Source organism: Protomyctophum parallelum, assembly GCF_964188405.1.
Source record: "Protomyctophum parallelum genome assembly, chromosome: 11".
Classification (NCBI taxonomy): domain Eukaryota; kingdom Metazoa; phylum Chordata; class Actinopteri; order Myctophiformes; family Myctophidae; genus Protomyctophum; species Protomyctophum parallelum.
Genome location: NC_139707.1, coordinates 2,912,751 through 2,921,598, shown reverse-complemented (window position 1 = coordinate 2,921,598; position 8,848 = coordinate 2,912,751). Strand labels below are relative to the sequence as shown.

At 43.4% G+C, this 8,848-nt stretch overlaps 1 pseudogene across 1 annotated transcript; it reads right to left on the bottom strand.

Annotated features, from left to right (window-relative positions):
• Window positions 1-6,491: 6,491 nt before the first annotated feature.
• Window positions 6,492-7,474, bottom strand: LOC310866452 (rho-related GTP-binding protein RhoA-D-like; annotated as a pseudogene). Its single transcript has 3 exons — window positions 7,283-7,474; window positions 6,932-7,176; window positions 6,492-6,644 (listed from the first exon to the last, which is right to left on the bottom strand). The product of its transcript is annotated as a rho-related GTP-binding protein RhoA-D-like (transcript).
• Window positions 7,475-8,848: the final 1,374 nt, after the last annotated feature.

Genomic DNA, 8,848 nt, shown 5'->3' with positions numbered 1-8,848 from the left:
TGGTCAGGCTCCTCATTCTAAGAACACAGACACATCATTCTGAATAATGGGTCAGGCTCCACATTCTAAGAACACAGACACATCATTCTGAATAATGGTCAGGCTCCTCATTCTAAGAACACGGACACATCATTCTGAATAATGGTCAGGCTCCTCATTCTAAGAACAGTGACACATCATTCTGAATAACGGTCAGGCTCCTCATTCTAAGAACAGGGACACATCATTCTGAATAACGGTCAGGCTCCACATGCTAAGAACAGGGACACATCATTCTGAACAAAAAACAACATGCAACTTTAAAAAGCCTGGAACTTTAAAACTTTGTAAAGTTCAAAAAAAAAATATATATATATTGTCGCTGTATTGTGTGTCTGGTAGTTTGGTTAACTATTAAAACTCACAGACATATACTTAACCACTTAATCACTTTGACATTTCAAGAAATGGCAAATATAACTTATCACAACTTGTGCTGCATTGTGAGCCATTAGTGAATTTAAAAGAAATGGAGATACAGGGTTTCCGCCCGCCGGCAGCGATATTTCGGGAGTATTTGTGAACAGTAAGTGCTTGCTCCAATTACACCGCCTGAGTGGCAAAGTGCATCTGGTCGTGAACTACCATGGGGTGTTGGAGTCACTAATTGCAACAGCTAAGTGCTACAAATGGAAAATGAATGGTGAGCGTGTAAGCTATATTCTGCTGCTGATGATTACCTTTGGACAAGAAACCTTGTCAACATGCTTTCAGAGGCTATACGCAGGAAGGAGAACCTCCCCGTCTCCATGACTCAGCATGCGAGTGGGCCACGCCGATGTTCTATTCCTGGGGGCTTTTGGACGTTCTCCTCTGCCCGCCAAGAAATAATGAACGTCGACACATTCTTCTTCTCTCTGATTCCTTTGACGGCCGGGGCGGGAAGGGGTGTGAGCGGAGTGTGGCGACACATTCTCCCACGCCACACGAAGCAAGGTGTTGAATTCCGCTGAGATCACATGACGGCATGTTGTTAACCTTTTGTCTGCTGTGGCTGAGAGCGTGCTGCCATCTTTGGATATATCTTCTTTGTACATTAATGAAGTGGAAGAATTGTGACGATAAACAGATATAAATTGTCAATGACACTTATTGACAATTAATCATCAATTTAAATGTGTAATTGTGACAGCCCTACACCTATAGGACAACAATAATAATAATAATAATGAATAAATTATAATAATTATTATAATAATAATAATGTATTTATTTATTACACTGCCACATAACAGGTTAAAAATATTTGCAACAAACAAACACATTTTCTTTTTAACCCATTCTGACCGGGCACCCATTTTGGTGTCAGCATCATGTTATGCTTTAGCTATTGAAAAATAGCAGATCTACAAGCTCATAGCGCGCCACCGAGTGGCGCGCTACGAGCTTGTAGGTCTGCTATTTTTGAAAAATCGAAGAACAACTGACATTTTTAGAATCTGATCTCAGGTCAGAATGGGTTAATCAGACCAGTGTGTGTCCAGTGGAAACCCTCGTATGAATCTGATCTCAGGTCAGAATGGGTTAAAACACTCCCAGAATGGTAGCACTGGGCAATAGGTGGAGATAATACAAGACAGAAAGGGGATTATTATGGCTCACAATGCAATGGCTGTACCGGAACAACACAGCAAAGTGTCACCCATGCTCGCCGATCTCCTCCGGCTATCTCTCGGATGAGAGGAGGAGAGACCATCCTCGACCTTTTCGCCTGCCAGCAAAGAGAGAGTGCTCGGTTTAATTACGATGCGACGGGGATAAATTACATTACATAAATGATGTACTTAGCTGGATGCCCTTGGCTGAGGTGACTTCTCGTTTTACACACACAGGCCCCATCCTGAAGTAGACTGTGGTTTACAGAGATGGCTGAAGGTCAAAGCCTGGAGACAGGGTGAGAGAGACGGGGGCCGCCGCGCTGCCTGGCATTTGATCAGTCCCTTCAAACGGCCCTGTCTGTTGGACAGGGGCCTAAGTGCTACACAACAGCACTACTTCTGGCACTTCTTCTGTTTGTAAGTCCCGACTGCAATGTCTCTTTTTCAAACGCTGTCATCATCCCCCAGTGCTGGAAGCAGCAGTATACTCACAGATAAAAGTAGCAGCAGCCCATACCACAGTAAATAAAAGTAGCAGCAGCCCATACCACAGTAAATAAAAGTAGCAGCAGCCCATACCACAGTAAATAAAAGTAGCAGCAGCCCATACCACAGTAAACTAGAAAAAGTGCCCTTCCGGGCACAGGTCTCCACCAGGTTATCCACAGATCCGTGCAGTTAGAGGTAAAAACACTTTTCGGCCAGTTATAGCGCCACCTTGAGGCTGAGTTGAAATTGTTCATGTGGCATTTCGTCCTCGGCCTAGTGGGAATGTGGGTGCACAATTTCACGGAAATCACGCGATGTGTTCATGATTTGCAGCATTTTGTTTGAAACTGAGCACTCCTGTGAACTTTGGAAGCCAATCTTAACCAATCAGGATGGAGTCTGATAAATCTGAAAGACCCGTTTCGTTGAATGGCTCTAGAGAGACTGTGTACCAATTTGCGCGATGTTTGGACAAAATGTGTAGGTGTACTGTGCAAAAACTTGTTTTGCACAAAGCGGCCTCCTGGTGGCGCTATAACAGGCCGTTGTGGAAAGTTTGGGGCAGAGGTTCATCGTTGGCATCCAGGGAGTGTTTGTGCAAAATATGGCATCGACCGGGTTAACGGTGGGCGAGATTAGCTGTTCACGGACACACGGACGGACACACGGACGGACGGACGGACACGCGGACGGACGGAGTGCAAAACATACTCTCCCCACATGCCTTCGGCCTGGTGGAGACAAAAAAGTAGCAGCAGCCCATACCACAGTGTATAAACACTATTGTTTCCATGAGGTTGGGGATGTGTTTTTATCGCTGCTTTCTTGTCGGACTGAATGTGCATTTAATTTGGGGAACTTTGAACTGTCTATATTAGAGCTGGGACTTGATTAAAAAAATGAATCTAATTAATCAGAGGCTTTGCGATTAATTAATCTAGATTAATCGCATTTTAATCGTATATCAATATTCAACCCGAGAACACAGAGAAACCTTTTTTTTAAATGTTTTTTGGTATCCCAGTGAATCAATGAATAGTGACTACAGGATACCACTCATTTTCAACATTTTACTGTCATTAATATACCTGTTGTGGAAATAATAATAAAAAGTCACCCCATTCTGTGTTGCCTAGAACTGGAGGTCAGAAACAAATTTAGTAACAGTAACAAGTACATCTCAGTGACATCACAAAGCTGTACTTACTTCATATTGTTACTGTTTTTTGTCAGACCTCCAGTTCTAGGCAACACAAAATGGGGTGACTTTTTATTATTTCCAGTTTTCAGTACTATAGAAAAGTGAGAAACGTTCCGCGGTGAAAAAAAAGGTGCGATTAATTTATCTGTAGTTAATCGCGATAAATTTTTCTGTAGTTAATGAATCTAAATTAATCCCAATTAGTCCCGGCCCTAGTCTATATACTGTCTATAATATGTTTTTTTTTTATCACAAAACGATTGAATACAAAATATTTGTTAACCACCATATATATAATAATAATAATGACCAACTTGCTTCGGCAACACAGGGTCATTGGGCAAAGACAAAGTGTGTGTGTGTGTGTCACTCGGATGGCGCTGCGACACAGATTAGTGGCGCTAGACGCGAGGACCCGCCGCAGAGGTGGGTCAAGCTTCTCGTTTCGTCACAGAGTCCTGACACCGTCCCGTTTACAATGCTGTCATACAGTACGGCTCATAGCTCATGTTTGTCCCATATCTGCTGTTTGTTTATGAGGTTGTCGGGGTGAAGACGATGGAGCTGATCGACTGCGGTATAAACCCTGACAGTGTTTGATAGCCACAGCAGATGTGTGGCCTTCTGTAAAACACAGTTGGTTTCCCTGTTGTGTACCAACAAAACATTTATAATTTTTCTTTATCTTTAATTGCAGTACTTTGTGTACGCTCATTTCCTATATATTCTAGATCAGGGGTCCTCAACTAGAAATGATGAAGGTCCACAAATATTTTTTTGAATAAGACCTCGCGAGGTCCGGTCCCATGCGCGGCGTCCATCGGAGAGCGGGGCTCTATGCCCGTTTAGTTTTGGTCAAGCCAAGCTTATACAAATCAGATCCCCTTCCACCCAACCAATAATGGGCAAAATATATTGAAAATGTATTTTGATACAAAATACAAATACTGGGTCAAAAAATTTATTTAAATACAAAATACATCTCATTTCTTCCATCTCAGCGAAATACAAATTACAAAATACAAAAAAAGTATTTCAAATACGTATTTCAAATACATGTATTTCAAATACTGCCCATCTCTGGGGGTGCAGAGTGCAGGCCCGGAGTGGAACTCCAAATCCAAATCACACTGCGCGCGCCAGAATTTTGGGGGCCCTTGGGGGACATTTTGGGGGCCTTTGCAGCAATTTCACATGAGAAATGTACCATCTGATGTTATTTATATTATTAACTTCCTCCCTCCATTAACATAAGACACACAATGACAACAACAGCAACACTGCCTGAATTGAATTGAAATTGACTGTGGCTGGCCTGGCCTGAGCTTATAGGAGAGATTCTTTTTTGCTGGCCTGACCTGATGCAAAATTAAAAATGCAGAGTCTGTTGAAGGTTTCAAGGTCTCCTTAAAAACTCACTTATTTATGTTACATTTTATCTTGTTAACTTTTATTTCGACCATCATTGTTGTCAATTTATGTTTCTTCTCCTATATTCTTTGTTGTTGTTTTGCTCCTTTGTGCCGACTGGTCGACTAAAAGTTTTAGTCGACCAAATATAGGCTATACGATTTTAGTCGACTTTACACTTGATTTAGTCTATACTAAAACTTATTTTGGCGGTTCATCGTAATTAGCCCATTCTGACCGGGCACCCATTTTGGTGTCAGCATCATGTTATGCTTTAGCTATTTAAAAATAGCAGATCTACAAGCTCATATCGCGCCACCGAGTGGCGCGATATGAGCTTGTAGGTCTGCTATTTTTTTTTTTATCGAAGAGCGACTGACATTTCTAGAATCTGATCTCAGGTCAGAATGGGTTCATCAGACCAGTGTGTGTCCGGCGGAAACCTCGTATGAATCTGATCTCAGGTCAGAATGGGTTAATGGCTGGTTTTATTTACACCTGGTTGCTGAAAATAAGCTAATCTAAGCTTGAAATGTGTCGCTCTGAAACTCGTGAGCTTATAGATCTGCATCAACACTGCTATGAGGCTAATGATTGGTAGAATCCACTGCTATGAGGCTAATGATTGGTAGAAACACTGCTATGAGGCTAATGATTGGTCGAATCCTCGGGTCTATTATGGGATAATAATAGTGAGCACAACTGGCGGCCCCCAGTTTCACTTAATGTGGCCCTCAGCAGGTTAATATCAGAATACTGATATATTACTGATTATAGCTGTTACAATTCCAAACATGCAAACATGACCCGCTTTAACCCATTCTGACCTGAGATCAGATTCATACGAGGTTTCCGCCGGACACACACTGGTCTGATGAACCCATTCTGACCTGAGATCAGATTCATACGAGGTTTCCGCCGGACACACACTGGTCTGATGAACCCATTCTGACCTGAGATCAGATTCATACGAGGTTTCCGCCGGACACACACTGGTCTGATGAACCCATTCTGACCTGAGATCAGATTCTAAAAAAATGTCAGTCGTTCTTCGATTTTTCAAAAATTAGCAGACCTACAAGCTCGTATCGCGCCACTCGGTGGCGCGATACGAGCTTGTAGATCTGCTATTTTTCAATAGCTAAAGCATAACATGATGCCGACACCAAAATGGGTGCCCGTTCAGAATGGGTTAATTACTTCAGTCTAAAGTAGTAGCTTATTGACTAATATTAAAACTTAACACACGAAAGTGACGTACGCATACACAGGCATATGAGGGATATACTGATTTTCTTTTTACATGATATTTAAGTTTATTATTTTTTCAATCTAACCTACAAACATTCCTCTCCTCCCCATACGCACAAATGGCAGTGCACATACTGTATTTAAAAAACATCATTGAAGACAACAAGAGACAATGGTTGCAATCATTTCCAATATTATTATTTCATATTTTACAAAATAAACACAAATAAGACAAAATAAACCAAAATATGTTGCATACAATGAAATAAACGTATACAGTTACAATATGTATAAGATCTGTTGGCTATGTTGTGAATTAGTGCTGTTCCCAGAACAGTTTGAGGGCCACTATAGCCTCACATTTGTTTTGAGCACTTTTAACCACAAAAAAGCCATCCAAAGTCTATGGACTTTTAATGTTTTTCACGGCAGTAAAGGAGGTCATGTGACGTCGCCACTTTGACCCTCGACCCCCCATGCTGGAAAGCAGGTCTCGCGTCCATTTACAGTAGACGACATGACGTTTTGTTTTTCCTTTTTCTAGATTCTAGCGCCGCCCTGGCGGCCATCTCAAAAACCTCCCTCACGCCCTCCTTTGTTTTGGGAGAGCACTCCATGTGTCCAAAGGCGCCGATCCTGTCTGCCACGTAGCGCCCCTGCTCCGCCGTCACAGGTGTCTGCTTAACCCATTCTGACCGGGCACCCATTTTGGTGTCAGCATCATGTTATGCTTTAGCTATTGAAAAATAGCAGACCTACAAGCTCATATCGCGCCACCGAGTGGCGCGATACGAGCTTGTAGGTCTGCTATTTTTGAAAAATCGAAGAGCGACTGACATTTTTAGAATCTGATCTCAGGTCAGAATGGGTTCATCAGACCAGTGTGTGTCCGGCGGAAACCTCGTATGAATCTGATCTCAGGTCAGAATGGGTTAATCTTGGCCAGCTCCGTGCGGGTGTCCTCGTCGTGGAGCAGGTCCTTTTTATTCCCCACCAAGACGACGGGGACATTGGGGCAGAAGTGTCTGACCTCCGGGGCCCACATGGTGAACATTGGGGCAGAAGTGTCTGACCTCCGGGGCCCACATGGTGAAGGACGTTCTCCAGACTTCCTGGGTTGTCGATGGAGTAGCACATGAGGACCACGTCGGTGTCCCAGTAAGAGAGAGGACGTAGTCTGTCATAGACCTCTTGGCCGGCCGTGTCCCAGAGTGAGAGAGAGGACGTAGTCTGTCATAGACCTCTTGGCCGGCCGTGTCCCAGAGTGAGAGAGAGGACGTAGTCTGTCATAGACCTCTTGGCCGGCCGTGTCCCAGAGTGCCAGCTCCACCCGTTTCTTTTTCACCTCCATGTTCGCCATGTACGTCTCGAACACTGTCGGCACGTAGACCTCTGGGAAGACGTTCTTACTGAACACGACGAGTAGACACATCTTCCCACAGCCTCCGTCTCCCACCACCACCAACTTTCTCGCGATTGCTGGCATTGTGTATATATATATATGTTGCAAAAGTATGTTTATTATTACGTGAACGCTGGCGATTTCAGGGTCACTGATTGATGCCTCTCAAGCGTGATATTCTGCTTTTAAAGCTGAGCTGACCGTGCTCACATCATCATCATCATCACTGTGATGTCACTATGACGTGGATGTGAATATGATGTCAGTCATGCCCAAATATGGAGTTCCATGTGATTCTCACCCAAATAGGAAGGTCTGTGATGTCAGCCTATACTCCCTACTACATCAGGTGACCATGGCAACCGGAAATCATCAAACACAGACAGAGTGATGCAGTACCCAAATCATCAAACACAGACAGAGTGATGCAGTACCCAAATCATCAAACACAGACAGAGTGATGCAGTACCCCAAATCATCAAACACAGACAGAGTGATGCAGTACCCAAATCATCAAACACAGACAGAGTGATGCAGTACCCCAAATCATCAAACACAGACAGAGTGATGCAGTACCCAAATCATCAAACACAGACAGAGTGATGCAGTACCCAAATCATCAAACACAGAGTGATGCAGTACCCCAAATCATCAAACACAGACAGAGTGATGCAGTACCCAAATCATCAAACACAGACAGAGTGATGCAGTACCCAAATCATCAAACAGACAGAGTGATGCAGTACCCCAAATCATCAAACACAGACAGAGTGATGCAGTACCCCAAATCATCAAACACAGACAGAGTGATGCAGTACCCCAAATCATCAAACACAGACAGAGTGATGCAGTACCCAAATCATCAAACACAGACAGAGTGATGCAGTACCCAAATCATCAAACACAGACAGAGTGATGCAGTACCCAAATCATCAAACACAGACAGAGTGATGCAGTACCCCAAATCATCAAACACAGACAGAGTGATGCAGTACCCCAAATCATCAAACACAGACAGAGTGATGCAGTACCCCAAATCATCAAACACAGACAGAGTGATGCAGTACCCCAAATCATCAAACACAGACAGAGTGATGCAGTACCCCAAATCATCAAACACAGACAGAGTGATGCAGTACCCAAATCATCAAACACAGACAGAGTGATGCAGTACCCAAATCATCAAACACAGACAGAGTGATGCAGTACCCAAATCATCAAACACAGACAGAGTGATGCAGTACCCCAAATCATCAAACACAGACAGAGTGATGCAGTACCCAAATCATCAAACACAGACAGAGTGATGCAGTACCCAAATCATCAAACACAGACAGAGTGATGCAGTACCCCAAATCATCAAACACAGACAGAGTGATGCAGTACCCAAATCATCAAACACAGACAGAGTGATGCAGTACCCCAAATCATCAAACACAGACAGAGTGATGCAGTACC